Source organism: Wyeomyia smithii, chromosome 3 (assembly GCF_029784165.1).
Source record: "Wyeomyia smithii strain HCP4-BCI-WySm-NY-G18 chromosome 3, ASM2978416v1, whole genome shotgun sequence".
In the NCBI taxonomy this organism is placed as follows: domain Eukaryota; kingdom Metazoa; phylum Arthropoda; class Insecta; order Diptera; family Culicidae; genus Wyeomyia; species Wyeomyia smithii.
In genome coordinates this window covers 80,650,387-80,667,157 of record NC_073696.1, presented here as the reverse complement: position 1 = coordinate 80,667,157, position 16,771 = coordinate 80,650,387, and the positions used below count along the sequence as shown (strand labels likewise).

The window sequence follows — 16,771 nt, the reverse complement described above, 5'->3', positions numbered from 1 at the left end:
ACATCGTTCATTTAAGTAACTTTGTATGCCTCAAATCAAATATATTCTGAAATTTACAAGAGCCAAACAAGTTTAAATCAAGAAATTTTGGTTTTGGAGACAAGTTTTTGTTAGCTTATAATGTGTAGTTTTTGTGGTAAAAAAATTAAGATTCAAAGAAGAGAGTCCTTTGAGATAGTTTATTTATAATTATATTTTTCTGTTTTAACTATTTTAAAACAAATTTGTTTCGTCTCACGGTGTATTTTTTTCTGGAAGGACAAACTAATAGTGAAAATGAAATTTCTATTTTCTAGGGAATGGAGAAATCTGCTAACATCAAATATACTATTATTGATCAAAAATATCTGCTCACAGACACCTGAGAAGATAGCTCAGGGAGTGGGGTTGAAGTTAACCGAACCCACTGAAACCCTTACAGTCTCCAGCTCTTATCTTCTCGGAACGACGGTTAAGTATTACGTCTGGAAGTGGCTTTTTGTGCTCTTATACCTCATGGTTTACCACCTGGAGACTGGCAGTTAGCTACAGGACTATTTGAGAGGCGGCTGCACAAACCGCCTCCAGATGTCCGGGACTTCCCACATCTTCCGAACTAAGTTGTCCGGAGCAGTGTCAGGCCACTCACTACTATCAATAGTGAGATGATGGTCGCTCCTTGCACGCGCAAAACGCGGGCGTAGGAAGAAGATGTACTCAGCAGTATCCCCCAGATTCACGCACTTCGGAGGGATCTCCCGTGCCCGAGCCAAAGTAAATATTACCCAAAGCAGCTATGGCCTGACAGAGTCTGTATCAGGTGGACAAGTAAAAAGTAAAGACTGTCAAACTGGAAAAAAATGAAAGATTACAGCTATTGACCCATTCCTGTAAATTTTGGTGCCCCTAGCCATTAGAGTTACGCGTCAAAAGCGCCCACCCACTCCAATGCGAACGTTAACAGTGCGCTTCCTTTCATCGTTGAACTGGTGGAGACGACAAGTCAATTATTCAACAGCCTTCTAGGGAACGAGCTGAGGGGGAAATTTGGATCTAGAGGTTGTTTGTAATATGCTAGAGAAAAACCTTCTTCTACAAAGCTGTTAAATAAAATGGATTGTCATATCCATTTTATTGTCATTGATTGTCATGATCATATGTAACAACTTTGTAGATAAAAGTTTTCTCTAGAATACAGGAGAATTTCGATATAAGGTATATATCGATTTTGAAATTCTACATTATATCGAATCATAAAACATTTTCAACAATAGGCCTTCAAATACTTTATGTGGTTATCTTTTGTCTACGTATAGTTTATTTTGGAAATGGAATCCAATTATAAATTATAAGTGTGAACCAACTTGTTTTAAGTACAATTCAAATCGCGTAGTTTTTTGGCTTTTTAAGAGACTTTTGCCGCGTGTGATGGTTCGTTTTCAAAAGCTAGGTCATCTAGAGAGTTAAAGGGCGAAAAAATTACAAACCGTAATATAATTATTACTAGTTTTTTTTCATATTTATTAACATACATACACATTTTTATCGAAACGATTTCTTATATTTCTCCTTATTGTTATTTATTATTTGGTCCGATGTTTAAGAACCATGAATATCTACTTACGGATTGAGTACTTTCTCAATGATTTCTTTGTCCTTCTGGATTTCGAAATCTGCATTTTCTTCGTTGAATTTTAAAGATGACCGTTCAAACTTACTTTTTATTGCACATAAGGGTGACCCAAAATTGTACTATGCACAGTGCAGTGGTTTAAAACGTGATCGTCAACCTTTTGAGTGTAAAAATATCATTCAATTTTCGAAAAAGTATATCTCATGGGGAAACTTTTGATGCAAATAGATTTTTGAATAATCTACCTAAACGTGAGATGAAAATTTTATTTTTTTTATTACTTATCAAATCAAAGTGAAGTCTATAGCAAAGTTTTAGGTTATCTTACGTAGAAACTCTCAACTGAAGAAATCGACCACATACAGGTGGTTAGTTTTCGACATCGGAACGAACACGTTGGGTCCGCGTTCCGGTCCGGTCCGGTCCGGTAAAAAATCGGAACTAGCTCGTTCCGGTCCGATTTGGGTTCGGTCCGATTGGCTTCGTTCCGGTTCCGGTCCGGAGTCTGGCCCGAAGTCCGGGAACAAAAGTTGCCAGTTTTTTCGAGAGCGTTATTTTAGTGAAAAAATTATTAAAAAGACTTTTATGCATGTTGAAAAATGTTTGACTAAATCAATACAATATAAACTAAGTTTTGCAATTTGTTTTTCTATTTTTTTATTATATTTTTTTTCTAATTGAAAAATTTGGAGTGTAGTAACAAAAAAGGCTGGTTCTACAATTTTCCTAGTTTTGGAACATTTATTTAAGCCAATATTTTAGTAAGAGTAGCTGCCGGATTCTTCTCCTACTTGGTCTGTTTATGCGTGATGTGACGAGGACCCGTCCCGAAGAAAATTTGTTTTCGAGTGGAACACTCGATGCAGAAACACACAGGACGTCTCTTGCCATTAACGACAGGTTCGGAAATCTTCCAGAATTGTCCTGAATGATGAAAAGAAAATAAACAACACCAAAAATGAAACAAAAATTATGTATATTGTAACTCACTTTCCACCAATTTAGCCGATGGCATTCAATTAACAGGGTTGCCAGGAGATTTCCAATTTCAAATTCCCGGTTTTTTTCCCGGTTAGAAATTTATGTTTTTTCCGGTTTTAAAACGCATGAATATTTAAGTTCAACCACGTTTATTTATTGAGAAAATAATTTTGTGAGAGAATCTTGTTTTAAATATAATTATTTCATTTCAAAACTTGAAAAAGGGTTAACTTCTTCGGCCAACATGTATTTGCTGTTGATTTTTCGACTTTTCATGGCTGAGATTTTCATTATTTCACTCAGGTAAAATCGGGATATGATTTAGAATCAATTTGTGCTTCATGTTTCAGAATATTTTCACATAAATTTTTAGTTTATGTTGAACCGTTTTTTGAAACAATTTTCTGTCATTTTAGACTTACGTTAATAATTACTGGTTTAATTTAACTGTTTAACTAAAGCAATATTTGTAACTTTCTGCACTCTCTGGTTGAGATTTTCTGCGTTTTGGTTTCTGCTTTTTCAAGCCTTTAATATATATTTTTACAAATTTGGAATTTAATTCAAAGTTGTTTTGGCTACTGTTGAGCTTCGGAAACGACAAATCTTTGAAATCATTTTTTATCATCAAGCCTTGTGAAATTTCATTAATTGTTTTTAAGCTTTGTTACGGATTTTGGGCTTATTCAAAGTGCTTATTTAAAAATAAGATATAAAAATTCATTTTCCACTGATTCTAAATTGAATTTCAAATATGATTGTGGATTTTTTTTTAAATTCAATTTGGAATCTTTTCTAGATTTTCTTCTTCTGATTTCTCGTCAGACTAAAATTTAGCAATTTTTTTAGCTAAATTCCCAATTCTGAGTTCATTTTCTCTCTTAAAACCTAATTTAAAATTGAATTGACTTTAAATTTTTTTTTCGAATTGGCTTTAAAATTCATTTTTCAGAGTTTTTAAAATAATTAGAACACATTTTTTGACCCCGTTATTTTTCAGAGTTTTTAAAATAATTAGAACACATTTTTTTGACCCCGAATCGAGATTGTTTTTTGCCTTGCCTGAATCGGCAATTATAGCCGTTTTTGGCAATTTTATATTTGTTTAAGAATAAATATAAATATAAAGAATAATTTTTTGCATTTTCAACCTAATTATTATCCATTTCCTAGTGTTCACACACTTCAGTTTTAAAATTGATTTTAAATTGATATTATTAGTTTCTTTCAGTCTTCAATAAAATTTAATGCTACTTAGAAACAATTTTTGCCTTTTTGAGCCAAATAAGAAGATTGTTTTGTTTTTTTCTGAATCCGCGTTCTAAATTACAGAATTTTCAACAAAAATCTATTTGAAATTCTAAATTTAAATCAATTTAATTTTATTGCTACTTAGGAACAATTTTTGCCTTATTTTGCTTTTTAAGAAGATTGGTTTGTGTTTTCTGATTCCGCGTTCTAGATTTCAGAATTTTCAACAAAAATCTATTTTAAAAATTGAATTTATTACTCTCATAATATCATTGAATTCTTTTCATATTTATGGCTTTGAATTAAAATCTGATTGCTGGCTTTTATCGAGAACTTTAGAAACATTTGAACATATCTTTTATCTTTTTATAGTCTCTGTAAACGTTTCATGGCAATTGTGAGCTGAATTATGAACAACTGTGTGTGTTTCTGTCGTTCAAAATATTTTTTCCGTTTTCTTAAGGATCTCTTGAGGCTCAGTTATTGTCTTGACAATATAGAAAGGACTGATTTGATACCATTGTGTCGATATCTTAGCGGATAACAACAGATGTGGCTGCGTTGGTTTCTTCACAGATCACTTTTAAGTTTGTTTTATTTCAGTTCATGTAACACGTTTTATTTAGCTTTTCACTTCATTAATTTTCTCTTGATTATGAAGGTTAATTTCACTTAATTTAAATATATTTCAGTTTACAACTACATTTTTAAATCTTATATTCAACTTTAACTTATGTATTGATTGGAAACGCACTATCAAGGGCTCATTTACAGTACTGAATACCATCCGTGTCGGAGTAGAAGAGGGGTATTTCACGTGCTGGAACGCTATTTATACCTCGGTGAATATTCTAGCTGGCGGGACAAGGAAGTCAACAAATGACAATCGGCATTCTGCATCGATGACAGTTTGATGGGATGACTTCGAAAATTCGATGACCGAGGGATCTTCGCACAAGGTTGTTTATAAGTTTGACAGCCAGGCCGCGCTGGTTTATTCGTATGCGAACATTTTGGCCCCTTCAGAAATCATCATTTCTGATGACTATTGGTTGCTGTTCCCGTGATGACAGACGTTGACTGTTGACGTTTCCGCTTCTGCTCGAAGTGGTTATTGTTATCGGCGATCGAACGTGGTTCTTCCAGCTGTATCATTTTTGCATTGTTTTTTCTCATTTCAGGTGATTCAAATGTTGAAATTGCATCGGGATGTAATTAGCGACGAAATTGGTAGATGAGATGACTCATTGCTGTTATTTTGCTTCGGTTTCTGGTCGACTTTCGGTTGGTGTTGGTGATTCATTAGACGGTGCGATTGGCAGCAGGCAAATTTTGCTTACAGGACGAGTGTAATTACCTTGGGCGGTGCGGAGTGTGACCACTCGTATGATTCCATCGGCTCCTGGATGTAATTGTTCGATCCTAGCGGTCGGCCAGAGCATTGGTGGCGATCTTTCGTCCATAAGCAGGACCAGTTGACCCGTATGTAGGTTGATAGGTGGGTCGCACCACTTTGTTCTTGGCTGTAAAGTGGCTAAATATTCCAGATGCCATCGCTTCCATATTATCTGGAATTTCTTTTGAACTAGCTGCCAATTGGTTAGTCGATTACAAGGAACTTCCGCAAGGTCAAAATCAGGAACGGATTTGAGTGCGGACCCAACCAAAAAATGACCAGGAGTAAGGACCTCGTCGTCAGTTGGGTCATCGTTTAGGGGTGTAAGAGGACGTGAATTCAAGCAGCATTCGATCTGCGTCAATAGTGTTTCCATATCGTCGTGGGCGAGTAGAGTAGTACCGAGAACCCGCACAAAATGCTTCTGGGCGGAGTGGATGGCTGCCTCCCACAGGCCGCCAAAGTGTGAGGCCTTGGGAGGGTTGAAAATCCATCGTATGTTGTTGGCTGCACATTCGGTGGCTAGTGCTTGGTGGTGTTGCTTGTCTTTGATTAGGTTGCGCAGCTCGTTCGCTGCACCGATGAAATTTCGTCCGTTGTCTGAGTAGATTGTGTTGCATAGTCCTCTTCGTGCCACAAATCTTCTCAAAGCTTGCAGGAACTTGGCTGTAGTTAAGTCGGTAACCAGCTCTAGATGAACAGCACGGGTAGCGAAGCAGACGAACACTGCAACAAAAGCTTTTTTGGGACCGGCGTGGCGGTGGGGTGGTTTTAGCAAAATAGGGCCCCAGTAATCTATACCGGTGGTGGAGAACGGTCTGCTTGCTGTGACTCGGGAGGACGGTAACTCCGACATAAATTGCTCCAGCAGTTTGGGACGAGCTTTCACACAGGTAATGCAGTTTCGGACGACGATTTTCGCCAAGTTTCTGGCCCCTGTGATCCAGTATCGCAGGCGGAGAACATTCACCAGTAGCTGAGGGGCGGCGTGCAAATGGTTGTGATGTAGTGAACGAAGCAAAAGAGAGGATAGTGGGTGTTTTCCTGGTAAAATAATTTGATGTTTACTATCGTAAGGTTGGGGCGCTTGAGTTAGACGGCCCCCGATTCTCATCAGCTGATCACTGCCAATAAAGGGTTGAACCCACGAAGTTTGGATTTAGATTGCATTGGTCGTGAGTTTTGCAGTGCAATCTATTCCTCATTGTACGACTGTTGTTGTACCAGACGAATGACGACGGCTTCGGCTTCTTGTAGCTTTTTTGAGCTGAGGAACGGATGTGCTGGTGATGTAGACGGTTCGGAAGTTGGTTTGTATCTTCGAACGAAACGGCGACAATATGCGATGATGCGTAGTAGTTTATTGTAGTTCGAAAACTTGCTCACTAGCGAATCGATAAATGAAGGTGGGGTGACGGCTGCTGTTGCATTCACTGGTACCTGGCGTTCTTCAAGAAAAACCTCCTCGTTTTGTGTAGATGTCGATTGGTTTGGCCAGAAACAAGGGTCGAGCTGCAACCATGGTGGCCCGTGCCACCACAGGTTGTCGTTCAGAATTTTTCCTGCTTCTGTTCCGCGGGAGATGCAATCCGCGGGGTTGACTTGGCCAGCAACGTGATTCCAAGTGCAGTGTGACGTTACCTGTTGAATTTTTGATACGCGGTTGGCAACGAAGGTGACCCATGTGGTAGGAGGTGCTTTCAGCCAGTTGAGGACAATTGTTGAGTCCACCCAAAAGTAGACTTCGCCAGAATGATTCAGAGATTTGTAAACCTGTTGGAACAGCTCCGTAGCTAGGCGGGCGCCACACAATTCTAAGCGGGGAATGGTCTGCTGCTGAAGAAGGGCAACGCGAGATTTAGCTGTTAGTAGTGCAACTTTGATTGTGCCGTAAGCGTCGACAGAGCGAAAATAGCAACATGCGCCGTATGCATGCTGTGAAGCGTCTGAGAAGAAATGGAGTTCAATCGACGACGGAGTTTCGCATAGAACCCATCGCTCGTTTTTCAAATCGTTCAGTCGCGGAAGTTGATTGCAGTAAGCCAGCCATCGCTCCTTGATGGCCCTTGGTAATTGATCATCCCAGCCCCACATTTCTCCAGCGTCATTTTTTAAAGTCCACAGCTCTTGCATGAATAGTTTTGCAGTCGTGATTACGGGCCCCACTAGTCCAATGGGGTCGAAAAGTCGGGCAATTTTCGAAAGAACATTTCTTTTGGTGCTAGTTATTTCTGCAGGATCAGATGTTAATGAGATACGGTAGCGATAGTGGTCGGTGGCAGGTTCCCAATTTAATCCGAGTGTCCTTATGCATTGGTCACGAGAGAGATCTACTGATGGTTCTAGAGCCAGCTTATCAGTAGAGACGTCACGAAGAACTGCAGGTTTGTTAGATGCCCATTTACGTAGGACGAATCCTCCTCTTTCAAGAAGTGAGGTAAGTTGCTCTCGAAGTTCGATGGCCTTCTCTATGCTTTCTGCTCCGGAGAAAAGGTCATCCACATAAAAATCCTTGCGCAGGACTTGAGCAGCTTCTGGAAAGTCGTGTTGTTCGTCGTCGGCCAGCTGTATTAAAACTCTTGTAGCTTGAAAAGGTGCACAGGCTGTCCCATAGGTAACCGTTTTCAGCTCGTACGTGTCCAGTGGTAAATCAGGTGAGTTTCTCCATAGGATTCTCAGCAAAGCGGTGTCGCGGTCATCAACCAAGACCTGGCGGAACATTTGTTTAGCATCAGCAACTAGCATAACGCGATGAGTTCTGCCGCGAATGATGATGGATCTCATATCATCTTGGACGATGGGCCCCACCATAAGTGCATCGTTCAGGGAAGGGCCTTGGCTCGTTTTCCACGACGCATTATAAACGACGCGAACTTTGGTGGTCGTGCTTTCTTCTCTGATAACAGCCTGGTGCGGAAGATGGTAGCAAGGGTTGGGCGGTGTTTCGTAGTCGTCGACTTTTTTCATATGTCCCAAGGTGGCGTATTCGGTCATCAAGTCGACGTATTGTTCACGAAGGTGCGGATTCTGAGCCATTCGCGTTTCCATGGCTCGAAACATTCGGAATGCGGCGCGACGGTTGTCGCCAAGCCGGGCTAAGACATCAGGTTTTACGGGTAAGCGAACAATGTATCGTCCTTGTTCGTTACGAGAGACGGTTTCTTTGAAGTGAGTTTCACAGGCGGCTTCTTCGACAGAGTGGCATGACGACGGATTTCCCTCTTCAATAGTCCAGAATCGTTCCATCATTTGCGTCAAATCGCCGATGGTAGCAACATTTGCGACGAACGGTCTGTTAGATTTTGGGCTGGAAATTCTTCCTGAAACTACCCAACCGAACGTAGAATTAATGAGAGGCGGAAGATCATCGCCAATTCGAATTCGACCCGTGACGTTAAAGACCTCGAAAAAGACATCTGCCCCTAGAACTAGATCGATTACTTTGCGACTGAAGAAAGCTGGATCCCGGGCGGAATGTTCCAAGTAGAAGCATCGATGGAGGTGGAGGGCAAGTCCAATGTCAACCGGGGTAAAACTAAACATTCAACTGTAGTAGAGTAATTGCAGACTCGTGATTGGATTTGTGGGAGAACTGCAAACTTAGCGTTGACGGTAGCTTGACCGATTCCAGAAATAGGGACGGAAACCTTTCTGCGTTTGATTTTTACTGTTTGGAGAAATCTTTCCGACACGAAACAGCACTCACTGCCAGAATCGAGGAGTGCTTTAACTACATGCTCAGTTCCATTATCATCGACGAAAAGGACCACGGCGGTGGCGAGAAGTACACTAGTATGGTTAGTTTCAGTAGCGGCGCAGCTGGGAATCTCGTTAACAGTCACTGTGGCTGATGTTCGTGGTTGGGTTTCAGAAGTGAGATTCACTGTTGACTTCGACGACGCTGTATGATGTTGGCTCGCAGCCATAGCGGGTTCAGTGGAACAAAGTTGAGTATGGTGACGGTTTTTGCATTTGCGACACGAGCTGGAAGACTGGCAGTCCCGAACGACGTGTCCTTTACGCAGGCAGTTTCTACATAGTTGTAGACGACGAATCTCCTTTTCTTTGTCCTCAACGCTCATTTTCGAAAACGTAGGACACATGTAGAGCAGATGCAGCATTTCCGATCAGTGGAGAACTGGCTGACAGTGTGACAGGCAGTCGGACGTTGGGGAAACCTTTTCGGCTGGTTTAACGACGGTACGGAGGGCGGAGTTTCCACGCTTTTTTCTTTTAGTGTTTGAAGAACAGATACTCTTCGCTGAATAAAGCTTGTTAAATCTTTAAACGAGATACCGTCCTTGGACGAAGAGTATTCTTCCCAATCGCGACGGGTAGTGGCATCTAGACGGACGCTGAGCATTCGAATGAGAATAAGATCCCAGAACTCCGTTTTCTCTCCTAGTTGCTGTAGCACTTTTACGTTTGACTCGAACTTTTCGACCAGGGCGTGTAAATCTGCTGCCGACTCGCGTTTAAGGGGAGCGAACTCGAAGAGGGCGTTAAGGTACGACTGTTTCAACCGTGGCTTGTTCTTATAATGCTCTTCCAATAAATTCTATGCGACGGGGTAATTTAAAGCTGTGATGGGAATCGTTTGAACAAGTTTAAGAGCATCACCGGAGAGCGAAGAGCGAAGATAGTAAAATTTCTGGATATTGGACAGATCGTTAGATGAGTGCACCAGAGAGATATAGAGGTCATGGAAATTCAGCCAATTATCCAGACTCCCATTGAAAACCGGAAGTTTTATGTCTGGTAGACGAACGTGGGATGACGTAGGGCCTTGCTGGTTTGAAGTAGAAGTCGAGGCGGGAGGTGTCGGAGACGACTGTGGCGATTTATTTACGGACAGGAGAAAGCCTTTAACCCTGTAGTACGCCGATTCGTAGGTGGCTCGATCCTTCAGATGCTGTTCCATACCGGCTTCATCTAGAGCTTCTAGTTCCGACTGAACAGTAGAGAAGTCAGTCCACACTTTGTTCAGGTTCTCCAGGCGAACCGGTACTTCTGGAGCGTGTTGATCCTCTTGGTAGTTATCTGCAAACGTTTTGATGAGCAAGAAGGACGTCTGCAGACTCTTCATTCGATTTTTAAGGGCCTTCACTCGTCGCTCGTTAGACATGATGGCGGGAGGTAAGACGAAGGCCGGAACGTAAGCGAGAACGTAGATCGATCTGTGAAATCGAAAGCAACGCGGAGCACAAACGTGACAGGTTGTGAAGATTTGGAAATATAATCACCTTCTCAAGGCAATTTATATGCCTTGTATTAGAAATTTTAGCAGCAACTCGAACTTATGCCGGACTACTTCAGGTAGTGGCCAAATCCACGGATAGCAATTAAGGGGTGTTCCAGATGACCGGAGTGCGCGGCCCATCCGGTTCGAAGGACCAGATGTCGATATCTCAGCGGATAACAACAGATGTGGCTGCGTTGGTTTCTTTACAGATCACTTTTAAGTTTGTTTTATTTCAGTTCATGTAACACGTTTTATTTAGCTTTTCATTTCATTAATTTTCTCTTGATTTTGAAGGTTAATTTCACTTAATTTAAATATATTTCAGTTTACAACTACATTTTTAAATCTTATATTCAACTTTAACTTATGTATTGATTGGAAACGCACTATCAAGGGCTCATTTACAGTACTGAATACCATCCGTGTCGGAGTAGAAGAGGGGTATTTCACGTGCTGGAACGCTATTTATACCTCGGTGAATATTCTAGCTGACGGAACAAGGAAGTCAACAAATGACAATCGGCATTCTGCATCGATGACAGTTTGATGGGATGACTTCGAAAATTCGATGACCGAGGGATCTTCGCACAAGGTTGTTTATAAGTTTGACAGCCAGGCCGCGCTGGTTTATTCGTATGCGAACACATTGTTATCCTTACGTGGTATTGTTCCAGGTTTTTTAGGCGAATAATTTCCGCAATGGCCCTTATAGTTTTGCCTTTTTTTATTCGCAAGATATGTCTTTCTGATTTTAGAGGAGTATGCAAGCAATTTGAGAAAAAAAATAAAGACAGGCTCTGCATTTTAAGCCTCTAGAATACTATTCAACAAACTTTGAATTGAATTTTAAATTATTTTCGTTGCATCTGGTTTTTGAAACGCAAATTCTTTTAAATCAATTCCTGAAATTTCTGGCCTCAAGACATTTTCTCAAGCGGATTTAAGCTTAACCGATTACCGGTGGAGAAAAATCAGTTTTTACCTCAAACAATGAACTTTAAACTCTTATTACTAATCAACTAAATGCATAATTAACATAAACTGTATTGCATATTAAGCATCAATCTACTCTCTAACGATGCTGAATAGTTTCCTCGTGTTAATTTTCAAGTATAAATGTTGAACTCAAATCAAAGTTTGAATTTCAGGTAATGCCATATGGCATCATACGCCGGGAATGGGTTAGGCTACGATTTTTTTATTTTTGCTTATTTTCTGATGGTCTATTTCTGCCACTATTATGTCAATCACCGACACCCGGGGAGGCGACTTAAACTAGAATCTTAACTAACGATCCGTTGATTAACGGACCGGTGCCAACGGCTTCACTTTCCTATGCGATAGAAGAACCCAGAGATTTTTCGCCTCAGAAAATCTCCGGAGGCTTGAATCTAGATTAGTTTTGGTTGATTGTGAGTGAATAACGTCACCACACAACCATCGACACCTATGGCGTTGGGATTCGAACCCAGATCCAGCGTGGTTGGTGGAGGCATCAATTGTTTCAGGTTTAAAATATTTTTTTATCACAGTTAAGTTTTTGCCTATTTCAAGTTGACATATAAAATTTTATTGGAATCATTCTTGACTTCTCTGGCCTTCAAAATATTTTTTTTAGTAATTTGAAGTTTTTACCTTCCCTGGGCTTTGTAGGTTTTTGTTGGCGATTTGTAACGCAAGAACAAATCTTGTTTCTTTTTAAAGAGTATTTTTACATCAATTGTGAAGAATTCGGTACACTGGGGTCGCTTTCTACGCGGGTTGTTTTTATGCGTTTTTTTTTAACGGGATATTTTTACAATATCGCGGATTATTTTTACTCGATTCGGAAGTTTATTTGTACGCGGTATCAAATAAGTTTAGCATTAATATATCGAATCTTATCTTTTAAATTCGGTACAACCAACCGCGTAAAAAGCGACCCCAGTGTACATAACTTTGAAACAAACTCAGCCATAAATGACATTAGACGTTGATCCTGTAAAGTAGTGGTTGTTTTGATGTTTGATCGCCACTTACTGTTGAAGCCCTAATCAGTGCGAATGAGAAGGGAGACAAATTACAGAAAAACAATCGCAGCCAACTGTTAGTGTACATAACAATTACGGGACTAGCGCTAGGATCCTATTGACTCTAACGGTCGTCTCTCTTAGCCGAGATTCTAACGTATGGCGACTGGCTTGTTACTCCAGCACCTTACCTCGAGACCAACTAAATGGTTCCTTGAGCCTTCCAGTGTTTGTGAGATGGCAGAAAATGTATAGTGCGTTGAACTAATACAACAGATCCCAAGCATGTGTAAATGAAAAATAATGTTAAAAATGGACATGATAAATTTCCCGGTTTTCCCGGTTCAGTTTCGAATTCCCGGCTTTTTCCCGGTTTTCAAGGTTTCCCCGGTTCGCTGACCACCTTGAATTAAGCACAAGCTCAGAACAAGTTGTGCGAGTCTATCAGTTGTTCACTAGTTTCGAAGTGATAGCAGGAGCAAAATTGAAATAGCAGAAAAAATGTAACAATCAATGTCTTTCTAATTTTATAAGAACCATGTGATCAATTAAAGCATATTAAAGCACAGGTTAAAAAGGCGAGCAAGGCCATATGGGTTGACTTTTAATAAAATCAGCAGGAAAATCAAAAAGGATGAAAACCTTGCTGCGTTCTATGGCCTAAATTAATTTTTTTTTTTTTTCACCAAAAAATTCCCGGGTCCGGAAAGCATTACCCGGTCCTTTCCGAAGTCCGGATGGCTTCGTTCCAGTCCGGTCCGGAAAAAAATCGGACTTTGAAGGTTCCGGTCCGATCGAACTTCGGACCGGACCGGACCGGACTTTTACCGGACCCTATCCGGTCCGATGTCGAACACTACAGGTGGTGTTATACATCGACATTCTTAAAATGTCTCAGAATCAAAAAAATACCCATTAACTTTTTCGGATGTGATTTTATAGGCCTACTATGTTCTAGAAATGTTTTCATATTTAAAATATATAAATACATCCCAAGCAGCACACATTGTTGTAATGAAGCAAATGCAACTTTCTATGCAGCAATCAAGAATTGTAAAAATTCGCATCCCGCAACCAAAAAAGTGCAAGAGATGGAGCCTACATGCAATTGACAGATTCGATAACCGGTGTAGCATAGGAGGGAAAGAGAGGAGATGCAGAATTTTTTTTTTTGATGACCTATACTCTCCGAAAAGCAATCGGTGGTTGTGTCGCGATGTTTCATATAGGGGTACTGGGGGTGAGCCCGGAACTGAGGGTAAGACCGTCACCCCTAGGATTTTACTAGAAAACGCTAATTAACTGTGTTTTGGAATATGTGAAGTGTTGGTATTTAAAATTTTAGACATTTTAAGACACATCGAAGCCACCGTGAAACGTCAAACGTCAAAATAATAGACAAAACATACGCTACTGCAGCAGATGCCTAAACGGATGTAATTTTTCGTGAGTGGAACTTAAGCTTTTATTCATTTGAAAAGACTAAAATAATTTTTCGTTGCTCTACAATTTATTGCCTGTATTGTTAGCAATCACAGGAATTAGATCTGAGGTAAATTGAAGCGATAAATTTGTAGAAATACTCTTTTTAATAAAATGTGTGCTGTCGGGGTAACACCGTCACCCAGTGAGTGGTGTAAGCCCGACATGGTCTGAGGCTAGTTGGATGTTACTGACACATATTTCTCATCTATTACCGATGTCTCTCTAATAAATAAATTAATTAATCGACTTAAACCATGCACTCAAGCTCTTCTGTGATTTATGAATGATTCCAAGGGTTATTAGAGGTGCCAAATGTACTGAATCAAGTCACAAAACTGACGGCTTTCCCGGTGGTATTTGAAATATGCTCCCGTGTGGTCAATGTGATACTGACTTCAATGAAACTAGTTAATAATATGGTTTAAAGTGCCATATGATAGGCTTGCCGAGTATCAAATTGTTTCATTGTTTATACATAATGTTCACCAGAACTTGTTCCGGCAATCTGCCCAGAACCAGCTAACCGACAACAACCAAATTCAACAGTAACATACAGAAATGTAAGATTTCCTATTCGGCGGTTACTGAATTCAAATTGGTTCAGTTAATTCGAGTTAATTCATGAACAAACTTAGGTGCCGGTGTTACCCCCAAGGGGTGCCGGTTTCACCCGCACTGCTTGCTAAACGTCATTTTTATCTTAGTTTCAAAACTTCACTATTCCTTGTAAAATAACAGTTTGAAAGCACTGGAAACCTTCATATCTTGTAGAAAACAATTTGGGCAATGATTCTGTGAAAGAAAAATAACAATATTCGCCATCAAGTGCTGCTAAAGAATCATTTTCCTTAGGGGGCCGGGCTTACCCCCAGTACCCCTAACTACATACATTGTAGAAAATCTGAATCATTCAGATATATTGGAATTTTTCTTTATTTACATTTCTGAAAGGCAAGTAATTTTACTTGCGATTAAAAATTTATCGTGCAAAAAATGTTTTTACTTCGTGATTATTGACGTGCCTCTCAGAAAGTGTTTCAAAATAAATTTTATAATAAAAATTCACTAAATTATGAGCATGTGTCGAGAAAAAACAGTTCAGAAAACCATGCCCAGTGAATATGCAATGTTATTGATGCAAAATTTAAGATAATGAAAACATATTTTTTTATTATTCAGATAAACATTTAAAGATGACTGTTTACTGTGTGGTATTTTTAGCAAATATATGGTTTAACACGATGTTGCTACACATTTTCATCACTAGGTTGCTTTCTTGAAAAAAAAAAAAAAAATATTTATAAAACAACAATATGCAACATCATGTGAAAATTTAAAAGCTTTACGAAACATGCAGTTGGGATCAGATCGCAGTAAGCTATTGAGCAATTACTAGCGTTGAAAAACGAGAGTGTAACACGTAAATAACAAAATGTTGCTCAATTCTTCCAAAATTTATTAGAGCGCCCGAAAAAGTTGCATGCACCATTAGAAATATTTTAAAACAACAAATATTGACTAATAGCATTTTACAATATGTTGCAGGTGCTGCTTAGGATTAATCTTCCCAACATACCAAAATGCACTTTTAAGAATTAACATTTCTAGCTCAAGAGTCTCACAGATGATCTCGAGGTACGATGCTGGCCTACAAGGAGTAATCAAGTGCGGTTTAAAAAAAACTGGGTTTGGAACATTTCATCAAACATTTTTTGCGATTCTATTTTTAGTAAAATTTTGTATTAAAATATTTCAAACAGATACTTCAGGGATCAAACTTTAAGTTGAGTTTTTTTCTAATCAGCTCTACCGCTCCCGTCCCACGCTATATCATGTTTTTTCATCAACATTCAATCTTTTGGACGGTTTTTTTTACTGTTCGCTAAGTGTAACGTGATTTATGGACACTGCATGAACGATCAATAGTAACCAGAGATGTTGTCAAGATAACCAATATATTGTTTATAGAAGTTTCCATACCAAATTACTTCATATCGAGATAAAGTGTACCTTATATCGAGTGACGCTATATCGAGGGTACGTTATAACGAGGGTATTTTATATCGAAGTCCACCTGTATTACTATCGAGCTCTAGGTCCAAATTTTCCTTTGAGCTCGTTCCCTAGCAGGCTTTCGAATAATTAATTAAAAAAAGCGTCTTCACCGAATCAATAGTAAAAGAAGCCGCACGGTTAACGTTTACGTAGGAACTCCATGGTTGATGAAATCAGTGACCGTTTTAGGATTGTTACTTCATACCTGGCATGGAGTTGAAAGGTAACTTCCGAAGAAGTTGAAACTCGATGAAGCTGAGCTCTCAGCGTATCTACTTTGCTTTTCGGTTGGGAAGTTGCCGGATTTATCTAAATGATAAAAAGCAGAGCAGAGTGTCCAGTGAAGAGTCCTCCCGAAGATGCATAGTTCAGTACGCGTTAACTAAGTAATCTTTGGATAACCGCAAGGCTTGGATAGATAAACTGTTTAGCTTGTCTGCAACCCTACGCATGTTGCCAATGAAATGCTATTTCTAGCTTTTCCCATGTACTTTTTTCACCATTAAAGGTGGATGTGGACATACCCCGAAACGGTTCAGGTTCAATGAATTGCTCAGCAGATCCTTGATGGGCATGTTCATTTTTTTCGATTCCGCAGTGACCGAGTACCCAAAGTAGTATAATTTTGTAGAGATGGGAAAGTTCCCCGAGTGTTGCAATGCGCTCCCAAACTAGTCTGGAAACATGAGTGGCAGACTTTAACGCCAGTAACGCAGCATGACTGTCTGAAAAGACTCCGA

General features: G+C 39.7%; 1 protein-coding gene across 3 annotated transcripts in view; it reads right to left on the bottom strand.

Annotated features, from left to right (window-relative positions):
* The window catches only part of LOC129726868 (trissin receptor), a 223,055-nt gene that overhangs the window by 12,839 nt on the left and 193,445 nt on the right, over positions 1–16,771 (bottom strand). The gene's annotated exons all lie outside the window — the stretch shown is intronic.